Raw genomic sequence first — 19,188 nt, forward strand, 5'->3', positions numbered from 1 at the left:
AACGTTGGATGCTCACAATTGTTTTGTAAGCGACTCCAAGCACGTGTCTACTTCCGATCTATTGAGCTGTCGCTCCAAAACTCAGTAGCCAATCAGGAGGCAGCTTCCTAAGGCCCGCCCATGGTCAGAATTGCAAACAAATAAACCACGACGCAAACACAAAACAAATAAAATACAATATTTTTGATTGCGGAATTCATAAAGTGTTAGAAAAATTTGAAAATATTGACAAAAATCTTATTCCGTACTGTGCAGCAGAGTTGTGGCACAACATCGGAAAAATGTAAGCGTTTTTTGTTGACATATTGCGCAATCAAAGTCACGCATCTCCAAATATGACGTTTTCAAGTGATTTTTTTCCGGACAGAGCGATGATGTGTTGCTGCGTCGCAGGCCAACACTGGTAGTTACTGTACATTCAGAAGAAATAAGGTTTGCTGCATACACGTATGGGGGTCAAGGTCTTAATGAATCTCCCATATTTCAGCGTTTTAATGAGACCAGGGTATTTCCAGCTGCTCTCGTGTTTACACAAACAACATAAATCTTGTCCGTGCCTTTTAACGATGAAGCTAATGTATGTGTCGGTGCATGTGTGGGTGAGACGTGCACGGAATCGTCAGACGAACGTATATAGCACGTATAGAACGATTTCAGATAATTCCTGTGTTTCTTGAGTGTTTCGTTGGGAAACTCAACGATGTGTTGTTCAACACTGGAGGAAGGCTAAGTAGTGGGGGTAGGAAAATTGTCATGGCTGAAGGACAAACTGCAGAATGCCACCATCATGCTGACGTGTTATCAGCGCAGCAATTAACTGGCCGACTCTATGAAGCTGCTCGGCTCCTGAATGAAGTCTGGATCTGCTTTTCTTCCCCCCGCTCTGCATGGCGAACCACCGTCTCCACACATATTTAGCGAGTTCAAAAAAAAAAGGGTTTCTCCGTTTCCTATCTTCCTCTTAATCCATGACAGTGAGAGAGAGAGAGAGAGCCTGCTGTGGAGAAGACGTTATATGCTTAAATCACTCAGTGGCAAGCTAAGTTCAAAGCCCTCCTTGGTGGCCCAATAAAGAGGAAGTAGCTTGTGTCTGGATGGATCAAAGGGAAGAAAGGGAGAGGGGGGGGGGGGATAAAAGAAAGGTCAGGTCTCGGATGCTCCCACACTGAGAAGCTCAGCCCCGCGCTGAATGGAGGAGAGGCTTCCCACAGGGTTTTCTATTACTGACACAATTGCCACTGCTGCTACGCTGCTATTTTACATGTTCTTTATCGTTTTTGCATAAGAAGAAAAACACAACACTGCATGAATGCGTCTCAGCTCCCGTTTACCTCTTGATTCTTCCTTTTTTTTTTTTTTTTTTGACTGTCTTTGCACATTTTGACTGAGATACAATGCAGTGCACTCGTAGAGAAACGCCTCCAGTTAATTAAAATCTCCCATGTTCACCTCAATGTTCGAACAGGTGACCTTGCAGGAATGAGACACCTTGACCGTGAAATCCACTCTGTCTCGTGAGTGTGTGTGTGTGTGTGTGTGTGTGTGTTGTCATCCACCGCTTTAATTAGCAGGGACACTGTTGGAGCAAATGTGCTCGGGAAACCTCTAATAGGAAGATTTTAAGTGTCTGCCATTAAAGTGATCCTTTACTGGGACACAGCTTGTTAGGCTCACAGTTAGGACAGTGACCACCTGATACACTGTGAGCTTCTCAGACTCCCTGCCAGGCCAAGTTATTTACTACTGTACAGTTTCTTTGACGAATTTGGTTTTTCTACAAAGCATATTTAAGGGAATAGGTTTTCATCGTATTAAATATTCTTACCTCAAGGGCTAATAAGTTTGCTGCTTTGGTTCATTAAAGTTTTTGCACCAACATTTTACTTAATGCTTCAAGATCTTGCCAAATCAATTACAACTATCAATTTTAATTCCCCTCATCATTCACTAGTCGTCATTCACCTGTCTGTCCTCATCATTCCCCTGTCTGTCCTCATTGTTTTCCTGTCTGTCCTCATCATTTTCCTGTCTGTCCTCATCATTCCACTGTCTGTCCTCATCATTCACCTGTCTGTCCTCATCAATCACCTGTATGTCCTCATCATTCCTCTGTATGTCCTCATCATTCCCCTGTATGTCCTCATCATTCCCCTGTCTGTCCTCATCAATCACCTGTCGTCATTCACCTGTCTGTCCTCATCATTCACCCGTCTGTCCTCATCATTCACCTGTCTGCCCTCATCATTCACCTGTCTGTCCTCATCAATCACCTGTCGTCATTCACCTGTCTGTCCTCATCAATCACCTGTCGTCATTCACCTGTCTGTCCTCATCATTCCCCTGTTTGTCCTCATCATTCCTCCGTCTGTCCTCATCATTCACCTGTCTGTCCTCATCATTCACCTGTCTGTCCTCATCTTCCCCTGTCTGTCCTCATCTTCCCCTGTCTGTCCTCATCATTCACATGTCTGCCCTCATCATTCACATGTCTGCCCTCATCATTCACATGTCTGTCCACATCGTTTCCCTGTTTGTCCTCATCATTCCACTGTCTGTCCTCATCATTCACCTCTGCCCTCATCATTCACGTCTGCCCTCATCATTCACATGTCTGCCCTTATCATTCCTATGTCTGTCCTCATTGTTCCCCTGTCTGTCCTCATCATTCTACTGTCTGTCCTCATCATTCCACTGTCTATCCTCACCATTTCCCTGTCCGTCCTCATCATTCCACTGTCTGTCCTCATCATTCACCGGTCTGTCCTCATCATTCACCTGTCTGTCCTCATCGTTCCCCTGTCTGTCCTCATCATTCCCATGTCTGTCCACATCGTTTCCCTGTCTATCCTCTTCATTTCACCGTCTGTCCTCATCATTCCCCTGTCTGTCCACATTCACCTGTCTGCCAAAGTTTCCAGTGCGTGAATTTTTATTTATTTATTTATTTATTTATATTTATTTAAATTCAGGCCAGCATTTTTTTACTCAGTAATGGATACTCAGCTTCCTTCTTGTACAAATAGCTAATTATTCCAACACATGCAGTATCCTGACATCTTAAACTCTCTGATAAACTTACCCTCATTCCACTCTGAAAAAACCCCATACAAAGCACGTAAAATAAACTGTAAAGATTTGAATTCTGTGTCTGACATTTACTGACCACTACATAAGCGGAATCCGTTCCCTGTGGGTTTCCATTGTTCTGTGTTCTATTCTGGCTTTGTGCGTGCTTTATGATCCACTGCGCCCTGTCTTTTTGGATCTCCTTTGCTTGTCTCTTGACTGTTTTGACATCCCAGGGAACAACATCTTCACTTTTTATGAATACAGTGTGAAAAGTTGCCTGACATATTCACCTGGAAACATGTATGCTGGTACAATATGTACATCTTTGAGTTTGATCAGCTTTGTTTTCTGCCAAAATGGTGTCTACCAGTGTTTTATCGGTACCATGTTACTATATTGTCAAGCCTGACTAGTCAGCCTAACTCTGGTTCATTAATCAATAGATTACATCTCAACTGCATCTTAGGGTTAGAAAAAAATTGTTAAAAAATGCTCCAGAAAATACCTTTAATATAGTGAAAGCAATAGCAAGCAAGTGCTTTGACACTATAATCAAGCTTAAACATTTATACATAGGAAAACCATTTCAATTTAAAAGCAGAGTTAAGCATTAAAAAAGGGACAAGAGGACGACCTTTATTGCTTTGTTTATCTGTGCTGCAGCACCTATTGATACCATTCATTGCCTTCTCTACAGCCGACGCTTTCACTGGTCTCATTTACACAGCGAGACGTGCTGCTTAGACTGCACGGGAAAAAGGATATTTCCACCAAGGATGTTCCTTATCTGATGCTTCAAAGCCGTTGCACTTGGCAGACACTTGCAGATCGTCCCTTTGAAATGCTCGCTCACATTTTTAAAAGACCATTTAAACTCCACGGATACATGTCGAAATCCATTTGAACTGCAGCATGGGCCAGACCCGAGCACTGCATGCAGCAGTAAAAACGCACGCATTCATCAGAACTAGTGCCACAATGTTATTTCCCGATGAGAGGAGAGAGGATAAGATGAAATTTTATTATGGCTCGCAGCCTAAAAAAAAGAAGGGCATCAGCTTGCATTGTTTGTAAAACTCTGATCCCTCTGAAGGGGAGGATAATATCCACCAAAATAGCAATATCCGACTTAGTGACTTCATGCCTTCTGTGCCTAGTGCTGTTTGGAGTACTAATATTATGCGGAAGTGTGGGGTAACATATGCGATGCACAGTTCATGTGTTATATCCAAGCTGAAGCAAATGGCTGTTTGTGTCAGAGACAAACAGAAGGAGGTGCATATGTGCTTGATTGCTTAATTTGCATTCAAAGTGCATGTGTGTGTCTCGATGTGTGTGCGTGTGTGTGTTAAGGTCCGTGCTGTTGTGTATTTGTTTGCGTGCCAAGCGTGCCGTGGCCTTGCTGTACACTCGGTGCCACAGACACTGACACAACAGCGTGCCGGAGGCAGCGTGCCAGTGTTTCCAAAGCAGGTTTGTAAACATGTCCTCGCTGAGTGCATTGGTTTTTAAGATGAGCACGAGGAACGCGAAGGGAGATGGAACAACACAACAATGAAGTGGATGTGCATAGTAGTCTGTGGTGTGAATTCATACAACAGTTTGAAGCTGGAGCTTTAAATCTGGTCAAGAAAATGCCCAAATATATCGCATTGTCTGCATAATTTTAATAATTTTTCCGGTGTATTTTAATTTTCCGAGAAGGGACACATGATTTTAAGGCCATTTTTTTTTTTACATTTTAACAAATGGTTTCGAGTGACTGATGCATAAGCAGTTGCCTATTTTATGATCCCCCATTATGGTTTACAGTCTGGTTTTACAGCTATAGGCTAATCTAGTGCACCCTACCAGTCACCACAGGGACTACTTGTGATTTTTTTAGAAAGGAACGTGTTTGTAACGATACCCCAGCCAACAGTTTAATGCTGTACAGTATGTTGCATTTCTTTTTATTCTTTATAATGATAGTATTTTGCGGATGACAACTCGCAAACATCAAATACTGGCAACAGAAGGTGAATAAAGTGTTCATTATGGAAATCATTAGAAATAGAACACAGCTAAGAACGGACTCTTTTATATGTTCACCGGGGACTTTAGCTTTGTACAGAACAGTAAACCAAAATACATAAAGCTGCTTTGCCATTTGTTCGTATTATTAGGGCCCAAGCACTGACTGGTACAAACATCCTATTATTTTTGCTCAGTTTCTTTTTTTTCCTTCTATTTTCACATGCTTCAATTCTCATGAAACTTTATTCAAATGCTCACGAAACTTTGCTCTAATTCTTGTGAAAGTTTGCTCAAATTCTAATAAAATTTTGCCCTTAGCAAAAGGAAATTTAACTTGTGTAGATCATGTATCCAGGGCTGTTTCTAGCTGTTTGGGGGCCCTATGCGAGATACTATTTGGGGGCCACTAATTTTTCAAACTCGAGGTAGAGATTCCTAACTTTTTCATATATTCTGTGATGATGCAGCAGGTAACAAGGTAGCATAACAAGGTAGCATAACAAGGTGGCATAACATAAAACAGTTTTAACCCACAATTCAAAAACAGTAAAAAAATAAATAACTGAACTTACTTCTAAATAAATATAATGGATTATAATGGGATTTTTACCTGATTACCCAACGAACACTTACATGCTTTGCAAATATATGCATAATGAATGCATGCAATAGATGCAAATAAAGACAGGTACTTTAAATTCTCAAAAATATAATAAAATATGAGTCTGAACTTGCAGCTTGGGGCCCCCCTGGTGGCTGCGGGGCCCTATGCAGCTGCATAGTCCGCATATAGCAAGAAACGGCTCTGCATGTATCTGTACTTTACTTTGTTATTTATCCTTACAGCAACTTTTACCTTTACTCCACTACATTTACCCTAACTATCATTGTTACTGGTTACTACCAAATAAAATCAGAAGAAGAAGAGTTGGTAATGGTCCGTATTCTAGTCTTGATGAGCTGCTTTACAATATGGTTTTGTCATTCACCCGCTTCAACATGGGGTTAAGTGTCTTGCCCAAGGACTATAGACGAGGTCTATAGTCCTTGGAGCCAGGAATTGGAGCCAGGAATTGAACCCTTAATCTTCCAGTTGAAAGACAACTCACCCACACACCTACCACTGAGCCACCATGGCTCAATCCTGACTCTTTCACTATTTTATTTAATACTTTTACGTCTAAAACTTAAGTACATTCTAAATCAGAAATGTACACTAAATGTCTGTACTTAAAGACTTTTACTTTTGGAACTTCATGAAATGTGACTTCAACTTCATTTTCAAAAGTCATTTTCTGGTAAGATACTTGTACTTTTACTCAAGTATTTTAGGTTTCTAGGTACTTTCTTTTAGGTACTTTATACAGGACTGATATTGGGTTTAAGATATTTACAAATATCCCTTTCAAACATGACTGAACTTTATTACCTTTAAGCTGAACTTGTGATTTTTATGGAACAACATAAAAGTATAGATATTTGTTGTTTGTCTCATGAGTGGGGCGTGTTTGTTCACTGTGGACCACAGAACAGTGTGGGCAGTTGAGTTTAGTATGCATGGCAGAGGATGTTGGGGTGAATGCACAGAGGCTACCAGAGCTGCACAGCCAGCACAACAGAAACACTTTTAGCGTCATGGGGGCAGCCAGAGTGTAAAGTGCTCTGGCGCTGTCCGTGGTGCTGCAACCTCATCCTGTTGGTGATTTGGGCAGTGTTTAAGCGCTGTCCATGGTGCTGTTACGGATGCCGCTGACTGGATACTTTTCCACAAGCTTAAGACAAATTTATATTCAGGATAAATCCAAAAACAAGATAAAATAGAATTTTAAGAGACACGGACAAGATTTAAGGACCATGTGAGCAGGGGGATGTCTTAATAGCTAGATAATGCTAAACAGAGTCTGTGTCGCATAATTCTAGGTATCGGCAGCCATACAAACTCTGTTTACTAGAGCAGAACAACCATGCCCATCATATAAACTGTTCCTGGACAACAGAAGCACTAAATCAAAAGTATTTTTGCCATTTGTCGAGTTGTATTTTTTGGTCCTGAGTGTAAGCTCCCATAGAGTGGTCCTATCGCATATATGTGAGTTATGGAGGTCTACTTACATACATGAACTTGTTTTTATGGTCAAAAACCTCCTAGTCGCTGCAAACGAGCCGATCAAAATCTTTCCTCACTGAAGCTCTCGTCAGCTGCGCTGTTTCAGACCGAAATCTCGCCCCCAGAAGACAGAACTGTGTTGTGATTGGCCAGCCAACGGGAGCTTTCCCAACTGTCTTGTGATTGGCCAATACCTGGAAGTGACATAATTAATTACAATAGCACATCAGCTCTCAGAAGCGCAGCTCCCCCCTCTGGAATGGTGGATGAACTGCTGCTCATTATCAAAACATTGTTTTAACAATATTTAAAAATAGCTTTGTCACGACTCACTGTCGCAAGTGAGACACCTCCACAACAGACGTTCTTCTTCTTCTGCGGTTCAATGTATGCAGCCAAATGTGCCCGGTCTAGTGCCCAGAGCAGGAGGAGCTGCTGTTCAGGAGACGGGATCCTTACATCACAATTCCAGGCTTTTTCAGACCGCTTGCAGAGCCCGAGAATACAATAAAACCCAGCATCCTCAGCAGTGGCTGAACTGTTTCTTTTGTAACTTTAGGATTTGATAAATTGCCCGAAAAGCACGATTTCGAGCTTCTAGTCTATGGGAGCTTTAAAAAGAGTTTAACGCTTTGTTATATTGTTTAACCTTTGTGGCACTTTCAAGACACTGCATGCTGTTGATCCAAAGTACAACAAAGTCTAACGTACAAGTAAGGTGGCTGCGCTGTCCGTGGTGCTGAATTTTCACTGCAATAAGCATTTCAGTGCATGGCACTCTCCATGGTTGTGCTGCACGCACAAAGCTGTTATTGGCGCTGTCCATGGTGCTGAACATGGTGCTGAAGCTCCTGGCGCCAATACAAAGTCACTTGCACTGATAGCCAGTGCCTCCATACTGACTGTGGAGGAGGCAGTATTCCAATATTGAATGAAGTCAACTGCAGTTTCAAATAGTACCACAATTACTTTTAGTATTTAAAATGCGTACTGCTATCCCATTTAAAAACATTGTAGAACGCAGTTGCCGACATTTCAAGAAGACCAGAATGTGTAACATTATATAGAATAAACCAGCACCAACAATGTGTATAAGAGAGAGTATGAGGAGTCTTCAACTTCCTTTTCCACTTTCAGTGGTCTAAATTTTCACACATCTCCATTGCAGACCCTAATTTCTCTTCTCCTCTGGTCAAGACGTTTTTTAGAGGGGTGATTGGGCTATTTAGGTTTGATAATATTCGGCATTTCCAACACAAGGCTGCAGCTCCATGGTTTTTGGGTATCTCTGGCAGCAAACTGGTGCAACTGAAAGTGCAACAAGCTGCATTATTGTGTGGCAGTGGGTGGAACAACTGACCGAAACACCAGTCAATATTATATACTGTATATATTCAATGTTTTTTCTTTATTTTCTACATTACTACTGAAGACATCCAAACTTTGAAGACACACATGTGGAATTATGTAATGAACCAACAAGTGTTAAAGAAACCAGATTATGTTTTATTTTGGATTTTAGATTCTTCAAAGTAGCCACCTTTGATGACAGGTTTTCACACTCTTGGCATTCTCTTAATCAGCTTCAAGAGGTAGTATTGCAGCATTTTGCCTCGAGTACTTTTAATCTTCCAGAGAGCAAAAATAATATATTCTATTGCACATGAATGACCTTATGATAATATTGCCGGACTCATGACGCTATGAAATAACCCTGAAAACATTGGACATTCAAATAACAGTGTTCATCCCATAATACCACACTAATATAACCGACTCCTTAATTGCATAGTTATGCTTATATGACAATGAGGGATTGAGTGATATTTGTGTACGTGTGAATTACGTGGCTGGATGAATACCTCGCCAATGGGCACGTGCAGCATAATCACTCGATATTTATCGATCTAAAAACAATATGAAGCCGCAGTAAAAAAAAAGAAAAAGAAAAAGAAAACGGTCCGCACTGATTGCATGTTGTAAAATGATTTATCCGGAGAAAAGCGGCGTCACGTCGCTGTGATCGCACTGTAAACCACCGCGAACTCAAGTGTTTTTTTTTGCCTTATTGCTGACGCAATAACGATTATTTAAATCTTTCACTTTGGACAAAGTCACTTTGAGTCACACAGTGCGCACCTTTTTTTTTTCCCCTCGCGCGCTCCTTTTTCCCACCACCACACATCCATTCTCCATCCTCTTCTTCTTTTTTTTTCCCTCCCGCATCCAGAGACTTATCTCCGTCTCCAAAATCGTCAGCTGAATGGACTTTTTCTCCCTCCTCCTTTTACGACCAATCCTCCCTCTTCCATCCATCCTTCCTGGCGGCTTTTATTAGGACCTCGTTTATTTTTTTTTGCGTTCGCCCCGCTCTCTGGACTATGCCGTCGGGGGCTGGAGAGGATCGTGGAAAACCCACCGCAGGTGAGATGAGGCTTTACGACGCTGCGGTACAGATGATTGAACACTTTGATTATTAACTCAGCGCAAATTTTTTTTTCCCAGGAGCCGCCGCGCTGCGCTTCTTTTCACTGAAAATATAGGACGGAGGAAAAGAGGGTAACACACTTTTGGGAGAAAAAAAAATCAAAGGCACAACTTGTGTTTCGGAACGAATCTAAACATTAATTCTCAAACTAGCATTCATGTGAGGAAGATGTGACCCTTTTTTTTTTTTTTCTTCTTTTGCGCACAGCCACATCCGATTGTATCTAATGAGCAAAGCGCTGCTTTCCTTTCAGTTGCTCGACATTCACACGTCTTTTTGTTGGATTACACGCGGGGACATGAGCACAGTGAGAGGCCGAGGAGCTGGATTGTAAGATTACCACCTTTGCTTCTTTTTTTTCCCCCTTTCCCCATCTCTTCAAAGAGGAAGCGCTCTCTCTCTCTGTATGTTCAATGGCTCCAGTGTCGAGGTTGGCAAGGCGCAAAGATGCCAGTCGCTGGCCGAGGATGTCATCAACTTTCTGGGCTATGCTGCTTCTGACAGCGCTTCTTGTTCTCTACTGCGGTAAGTCCGCTCACTCTGTCTGTCTTTGTTTTCCCCCTCCCGACCGCTCATATCGGCATTTGTAAACGTTGGTGCCAGTGCGCACACGGTGACCGCAGGTGCCAGTGCGCACACGGTGACCGCGTCCATGAGGCAACGCTCTGGACCACGCAGTCATACCACTGGTGTTGGCAAATCGCCCCATGATCATGTGTCTTTTTCATCTCTCTCTTAACAGTTATTGGGAAAACACACACACACACACACACACACACACACTGAGACACACACTTGGACAGTAATCTTAATGAGGACACCGAATTCTAAACCAAGTCTCTATCCTGAAAAAAAAAAAAAATCCCCTTAAAGTTGTGAGGAACAACCAAAATGGCTCCACTTTCCCAAAATGTCCTTGCTTCCTGTGGTTTATGCGTGTTAGTCCTCACAAAGAGACATATACAAGTACACACACATACACACACACAGGTTTGTACAGCTCTCTTAGTGAGGACACTCAAAGGCATAATGCATTCCTCACTATGGAACCCTAACCCCTTAATCTAGCCCTTATTCTGTACCTTACCCTAAAATAAGGTTCTATAATGTGTGAGAAAACTTAGAAGGACCACCCAAAATGTCCCGTACCTACACACACACCACCCACACACACTCACACACACACACACACTGCTCTCTTGCTTAAAAACACACAGAGGAGCCGTGAGCTGGCACTTTTACAAAGAAAAAGGCTTAGATGTGATGGACATGTTGCTTTTATTGGCTACTGGAAGCATTCATTTTGAACCAGGGGGGGGTTTGAACTTAAGTGTGGCCTAATTAAGCATCACATGACTCCCTTTAATTCTCTCCCACTCGCTCTCTTTTAAGTGCACGAGCACGCACACACACACACACACACGCGCGCTCACACACATCTCTCTCCTGAGGGCTGTGTTGCTGTCAGACTGAGTTACTGAGGTCAGACAGTTAAACATCTGTCATATTGACTCTGCTACTACACACACTGGTTACAGAGACTGTATACAGCATTCAGTTTTCTAATCCTGAGCTGGTTCGAAACGTGTGTCTTTTTATTTTTTCGTTTCCCTGACTCCGGCTCTCGCACCTTTTTTCTCTCCTCATCTGAGTCACTTGTAAGGAAAAATCAGGCTGGCACACTGTGCTCCAGTCTGCTGCGTGTGTGTGTGTGTGTGTAGGCTACAGTATAATATGTGCAAAAGCCATGATAAACCCATTACAAAAGGATAAGTAAGACTGGGCTGTTTTATTATCTGCTGAGCTAATGATTGATGTAATAATCTTGTCTTTGAGCACATTAGCCACGGCACCCGCTGATGCTGCTGCTGCTGCTGTTGTTGTTGTGGAGAGGATCATTTTCATGAGTTTTTACATTCAGCGTCCACACTGGTCCACGCACTCTCATTTTTTCCTTCTCTTCTCCCTCCACAGTGGACAGATGACTGAGTTTCCTTTTGTAACCACACAGGTCCCAGGTTAATCAATGCTTGTGTGGCGGGGGTTTGGTTTATAAGAGTGAAAGCTTCTGGACAGAGGAGTCTTTTTTTTTTTTCTCCTTTTGACGGTGCCTTCGGGCCATGTCGATTGATCCCCTGCTTGTGTCCAATCAATGGACGCTTTGGATGTTTGTTTCAGTCAGCAGTCTCTGAACAACACCCTACAAAGAGCTTGACCTCCTACCAAGCGACACCTCACCCCTCCTGGAGCCTAATAATGTGAGCGATAGTGATTGTGTGATTTCTCGTATATATTTCCTCCTCAGCCACATATTGCTCAGAAATGCCCCGATCGTCTTAAACGCTGCTTGTAGAAAACACACAAGTAACATTATTTTGTCCTATTTTGCCTCTCTTTTTTTTTTTTCTTATTTGACAGGTGAACTAAATCCTTGCCATTTCTGCCGTTTCTTCTCTATTTAGCGCTTAATTTACTTTTAGATTGTGGTCTTTATTGCTGATAATTCTCCAATCGCTCATCTTGCTCTGCTCTCACTTTCTCATTTAGGTTTTTGTTTGTGCTCGTCCATTTCCATTTTGTTTGACCTTCCTCGCCCGTGCCGTCTTTCCCTTTTGTCCTCTTTTCATATGTATCACTCCTCTACTTTGTTCTTGTGTTCTTTGATATTCTAGTCGGTCTTTATCTCCATGTTATGCTGTTTTCTTTTTATATATTTTCCCTTTGTTGTCTTTGTGGCACATCTTCTTTAATTCCATTTCTTTCATATGCTTTCACCAGTTTTATCAGTCTTCTCTTCTCTCTTCAAAACTCAAAAGATGTTTAGTTTGTCCATTGTGGCCTATTGTATAAACAATCAGATGATTTTACAATCCAATTTCTGTCGAATAATAATAATTAGCTTCACTTAGGGCTGTGCAATTAATTGAAACTTGTCCGTTAACTCCGATTATGGCCCCCAAACGATAATAAAAACGCTTGCAAATGCAATGAAGTTCCTATTCAAATATGGGGGGCTTTTATTATGAAAACAACGCTTTTAATGTTGTAACGGTGTCCGACTTCCTGCTCGTCATCCGGCGGCAAAAATAGAACACAGGCATGGAAGTGGAATCACACAGCGTGAGTAAAGCTATATAAAATTTACAATAATTTAGTATTATTCTAAGGTAAGTTCATAATATGAAATAATCGGGATTTAAATTTTGACCCAAATCATCGTGATTCTTCTTTTTCCTCATAATCGAGCAGCCCCTAGCTTCACCCAAATTGTACACTCTGTAGCTTTAAACCTTACCCATATTTAAAATACCTATAGACTTGGTTTGTATAATTTCGATTTTTAGTCATTTTTGAACATTTTGCTCAGTGTGAGGTCAAATATTATTCAAGGTGAATTATGTAATAAAGCTACTGGCCATAAAACCCTCTTAATATGTCACAGAGACTCAGGAATAATGTTCATATAACAAACTGAACTCACCAACAACAACAGTACAGCCAAAATATTTGCATTAAAAAAAAGTATTTTGCAGACTGCAAATCATGTTTTGGCATGTGGCGCCACCTACCGCCGTCTACCAGTCATTGCAGTCAGTAGAGTCTCTGCTGCCGAGCAACCACGGGTTGCCAGTTACGTCTGAGCTACAATGGCGGAGAAAACGAAACCTAAAAGACCTCTGTGTTTTGAATTGGAGTGTAGTAACCGTTTTTCGCCACATTCTTACATATGGCGCCTTTAACCAACAGTCCAAACCCATACGTTATTCAAGTAAATTCAATAATGTATGATATGAGTCCTGTTAGAATTGGTCATTCTTTGCTTATAATCGTTTATACAGCAAAAGTAATTCTACATTTTACTGTGTTCCTTCAAAAAATATTGTCTTTGTTGTTGTAAAGTGGACTTCCTGTATTATTCCTTTTATGACATACAGTATACACTGCATTTGCACAGGCAATATTTACTCATTATGGTCTGCTCTTAGGAACCTTTATGCAAAAATTTGACTTCTTCCTGATGTGTTGGAGTGGGGGAAAAGTAGGACTGTGGGAATTTACATGCACGCCCTGTGATGGTGTGTGCACTTCATACAGCGGTTATTAGCAGCAAGGACACATTTAACTTTGCGGTGCTGCTGTGCTGCAGTCGTCAAACGTGTGTGTGTGTGCGTGTGTGTGTGTGTGTGTGTGCGAGGGGGAGCTCTGTTATTACGGCTGTCAACATCCAACTTCACTCAGGCCAATCTGAGAGGGACAGATTGAAGAGGAGAGAGAGAGGGAGATTTGTGGCGGAGGGAGTGATACAAGAAGAGGCATGTGAGCACAGTGAAGGCAAGGGGGTGGAATAATATTCCCGGCTAATGCGTCCAAAGTGCAGAATATAAAGAGTTTGGAGAAAGCCAAAAAAAAAAAAAGGAAGTAGAGAAAGAAAGTAGGATGAGGAGAGAGAGGGGAGGATAAATGACAAGAGCTCAACTGTTTAAATGCTTCTCCTATAATCCGCTGTTGGAAACTCCGATCACACCACAATCTTGCAATACCGTCAGAATATATTTCAAAAAAGAAGAGGGGGGGAAAAAAAAAAAAAGAAAAAAAAAAACCAAGGGATTGTGTGCACTAGCTCCCTCCTCTGGAAGCTGCCGGTCATGCATTTGTTTGCTGACAGTGCTATTATGTATTCATGAGGCTGGCTGTAGCCGTGAGCTCTGGCTCAGGCTTTGCTAATCGGTATGCTAATCTTAGCAGGACGCTATCGTTAGCAGTTGCTAAGGGACGTAGCATGAGCCGTGCTTCCAATTTGAACGGCAAAGAGGAGTCGGAGAGATGGAGAAAGACAGAGTAATGAGGAGTGGAGGGGGGGAGAAGGAAGAGGGAAGGTTAAGGTAGTGACAGAGTAAAGGAAAAATAACACCTTTCTTTCTTTCTTTCTTTCTTTCTTTCTTTCTTTCTTTCTTTCTTTCTTTCTTTCTTTCTTTTTGGCTGCTTTTGAACTTGCTGCTCATTTGTTGCTGCTTTTGAACGTGCTGATTCAGTCGAACCGTCCTTCAAAGGTGGATCCAAGCGCTCGGGGCAAACACATACATGTAATGAAACCATGTTTGTATTCTTTTTGTTGTTGTTATTGTTGTTGTGGCCAGTTTTCACATTAAATTGAAGTGAATTTACAGTAAGTTAACACTCCCAAGAGGGAAAAATGAAAAATGCTATTTTTTTTTGTATCGACCTACTTACTTACTTTTCTCACCGTGAAAGTGATGTCACATGACAAATATACAGCGGTTGTATCTTCTATGTTTTTTTTTTTTTCCCCCAGGACCTCTGGCCCCGTAAAGGCTGGAAAAGCTGTGCAAGTTGAACTGCAGATACACAATATGACAATCATCATTGATTCATTGGGGTAACATTTCACATTACTACAGTACAGTAACAGCAAGGTCATTTTTGTGAAATGCAATTTTCAGCTATGGTAATGGTGATATCACATCATTTCCAATATTTAGGTCATAACTAGGTGATGTGAATTATTTTAGGCTAACAGTGAGTTATTACCAAGCTATTACTTTACCAGAAAATACAATGTTACAGTATTTTTCAAAATAAAGACCATAGTATGACCATATTGTTACTGTACTGTAATATGAAGTGTTACTATTTGTGGGAATGGGTCTGGTTCGAGATCCATCTGGCTCATGTACAGATTGTAATTTGTGAATTTTGACGATCTAATTGTGATTCTTTTGACAGGAATTTGCGATTTGAATCACGATTTCAGAGGGAATGGTCATTTTTGCATCATTATAATAAAAACATGTATGCCAATAAAAATAGATTTTGATTGGACTGCGTTAAAAACAGCCACACACTGTTTAGCAGTGGTTAGCATTCATGGGTGGGTTTTTCTCCGGATTCTCCAATTTCCCCCCACAGTCCAAAAATGTGCAAATTTGGGCACATTAGGCAAAGTGGACGCTCTAAAATCAGGGGTTCTTAAAGTTTTGATACCTGAGGGCCAATTTAGGAACCCAACATTGGACTGAGGGCCGCCAAAGGAAAAAAAACAGAAAGAAATCCCATTTGTAATCATTTAAATGACCAGATTGCAGTTCTACAGTCTAGCGTTAAGTAATATAAGCGTTAATATAATGTAATATAAGCATCAATATAATAACGCTTTATAATTTACTGGGTAATTACCCAGTATTTTGGCCATTGTTCTTACCTTCTAATTACAGATTAATACCAAGTAACACATTTCTGTTACCATATATTTACTGGGTAAATAGCTAGTAATTGGGGCCTGTAGCTACCTGCTTATTACCAGCTTATAACCCAATAATACACAAAAATTCACCATATAGAAACCAGTTAAATACCCAGTATTTTTGGGTTAGTACCTCCTGGATTAAAACTATCAATTGTGATTCATTTCGGGCCGCCAGAAATGTTTCTGCGGGCCGCCATTGGCCCCCCGGGCTGCACTTTGAGAACCAATGCTCTAAATTGACCATCGGTGTAAGCGTGAGAGAGGATGGTTGTTTGTCGCTATGTGACTCTGTGATGGACTGGCGATGTCCCCCTGCCTTTTGCCCTATGTCAGCGGGGATTGGCACCCTGTGACCCTCATGTGGAGGATAAATCGGTAGACGATGGATGGATGGATGAATGGGTGGATGCACACAGTTTGAGGTCATACAGAAATCTGCACATAACCATGACTTACTTGCACATACATGAACATCACCCGGCAAGGATGCAGAAAGGTTGGACACACATGCGCACACAAACCTGTCAATGAGGACCCTTCATCTTTACCATCACAACTAAGTGCCTATAACCTTAACCCTTATTCTAAACCAAATTCGAACCCTAAAACCAGGTCTTAACCCTGAAAAAGCCCTTTTAAAGTGATAGATGTTTGACCTCACAAAGATATAAATACAAGTGCACTCACACCCATGCATGAACACACATTTCTCTGCTGCGGTTAGTGACCCAGCCTTCCGCCGCTACTTTAAACCTCTCCCATCAGACCACTCCGTCTCTCAGCGGGGCCCCCCGTGTTTTCCGCCTTTCCCCAGTTTGTTTATGACTCGCTGTTGTTCTGCGTCTGAAATCGATGGATTTGTTAGCTGCTTTAACTGTTACCGCAGCCTGAGGGCAACTGTGGAGCTAGAGATGGTGTATGACCCACCCAGGTGTCTCAACTCCACGTCATAAGGGCTCACATTATGCGGTCTTGCACTGGCAGTGATAGAGAAGACTCATATTCTGTTTACATGCCTGCGTACACATGCATACATTTCTGTCTGAGAACCTTGTGAGGCTCATGTGATTTACCAGCCAAGGAAAAAAAAAAGGGGGGGACTCGGCTGACCTCGAAAACGAAGGAGCTTGTAGGTGAACACATGCACATATTTGAATATCTTATCCTATTTTCAGCATAGCCCAAAGCTTATTCCTCTGCAGGGGAGGGAGACACAGAGAGGAGCCACTGTCAAGAAGCAGCAGAAATGGCTGCCGATGGCCCGGGGATGTAAATTCATAAAGGGAGTCAACTTGTTGAGTTTTCCACGGAGAAAGCCAAGAGCCACGTTATGGACCCCGGGAAAAAATTGGGCCAAAGACCGCATTGCATATTTGAACAGCTTTGTAGAGGGTGGCGTTGTAAAAATTTAAACACCACGATGAGCGCGATTGGAAGTGAAGGAGCAGCGAGCGGAGAGAGCGCGCTTGCATACGGGAAGCGTCATGTTTGGTAAAGGCAAGGGAAGGAATATTAAGATGTTTCTCTGCAATACTAAGCAGCATTGGGATCATTTCCGGAGAGCAAAGGCACCAATTGACATGAAATGGGAGATGGCATTGTTGGCCACAGGCGGTGCATTATTCTGCCTCATGTTTTGACTCGCTGCTGCTGCTGCTGCATGTTGTTGTCATGGCACTGAGCAAATAGAACATTTTAGAATTAAGAGGAGGCACATGGCTCTCTCTGCGAGGCAACGGGCTATTCATCATCGTGTACATTTTTTTTTTTAAATGCGTTGATGTTTCCAGAATCTCAAGTGTGGAAAGAATTACATCAAACTAGGGACCATTTTTTTTTCCTCCCCAGACATGGTGATAAATTTGACGAAGTTAGATTGCTTACAACCCTATTCCTCTTATCTTTTTTTTTTTTTTTTTTTTTTAATGAATCATGAACATCTGTTGTCCCACAGAAGAAGTTTGCTGTTTTCACCTTGAAGTCTTTCAAACTTGATGGAAGTTTGCAACATCTGTCACTCCAGTCCAGCACTTTAGCCCAGATTGTTGTACGTACTTGCTGTTGGCATCTGGTTTTTGCACAGACATTCATGTTTTCTCAAGGATGCATCCTGCTGATTTATGTTATCCCCTACTCATCCCTCTTGCATCTAAAGCTACTTCAACTCCATGTTTTAGCAGTTTTATCATGTGCTGCCATTACATTGAATTGGTCTTCTGCAGTCATTTATATGAGCCTTTAGACTGTAGGTGAGTCATAGCTGAGCTAACAACTGTGACCATTTTAAAGGTGCAGTGCGTAACCTTTGGTGATTTTCTCAATGTTCTTCTGCTCATGTTTGGTTGTCATGAACAGAAACGATGCAACAGTATTTTCACGCTGAGTTTTTAGTCTGATTAACTAGTTCTGTCAAGCAATACTACTAGACCTGAGTGTGATACACCAGTGTGCTCCTGTCACACTGTTGAGCAAGGGGATTTTTGAGCCTTACACTTGGGTGCTTCTTTGTGTTTTCAGTCATACCAATGAGCTGACGATAGCCAGAATTTACAGAAATTAAAGGCACTGCAAAATATTCCAATTTAGTAGTTTTGGGATGGAGCTTGGACAAGACAAAGAGAGATGTATTTTTTTAAGTTACACACCTGAGATTTAGCAGTCGTTAGCATGCTTGCATGCCAAACTAAATAGCAGATTCTAATGATGATGTAATGATGACATCAGCATATTGGCATGCTGACATCAGCTTTTAGCTCTCAGCACTGTTTTTCTACTGGTTTTCTCCATCATCAATCAAGCTTTGCCTACATTCAGTAGGGCCGAGTGAATTTAGTTTTTCTGATATTCCGATGACATCATTTCAAAATTATCTATATCTATAAATAACAGAATCAAAAATGAGTTCACTGCACGTGGACAAGTGTAATTAAAACAAATATCCAAATCAAATACAATAACATTGAGATGGTAATAGTTTTCAGCAGTAATGAGATCTGACTTGGGTCTCATGGAGGCGTTGCCTTGCACCAAGACGACCCTTTCTACATTGAGATTGCATGTTTTCCTTGTGGTGTGTGTGGGTTTAATGCAGAGGTTGATTGCACACATTTAATTGACTGTAGATGTCTCTCTGTGTTGCCCTGCGATGGACTGGCGACCTGTCCAGGCTGTATCCTCCCTTTCACCCTATGTCAGCTGGGATTGACACCAGTGGGCCTGGGAGGATGTGGAGGATAAAGTGAT

Source organism: Microchirus variegatus (genome assembly GCF_963457635.1).
Source record: "Microchirus variegatus genome assembly, chromosome: 20".
NCBI lineage: Eukaryota > Metazoa > Chordata > Actinopteri > Pleuronectiformes > Soleidae > Microchirus > Microchirus variegatus.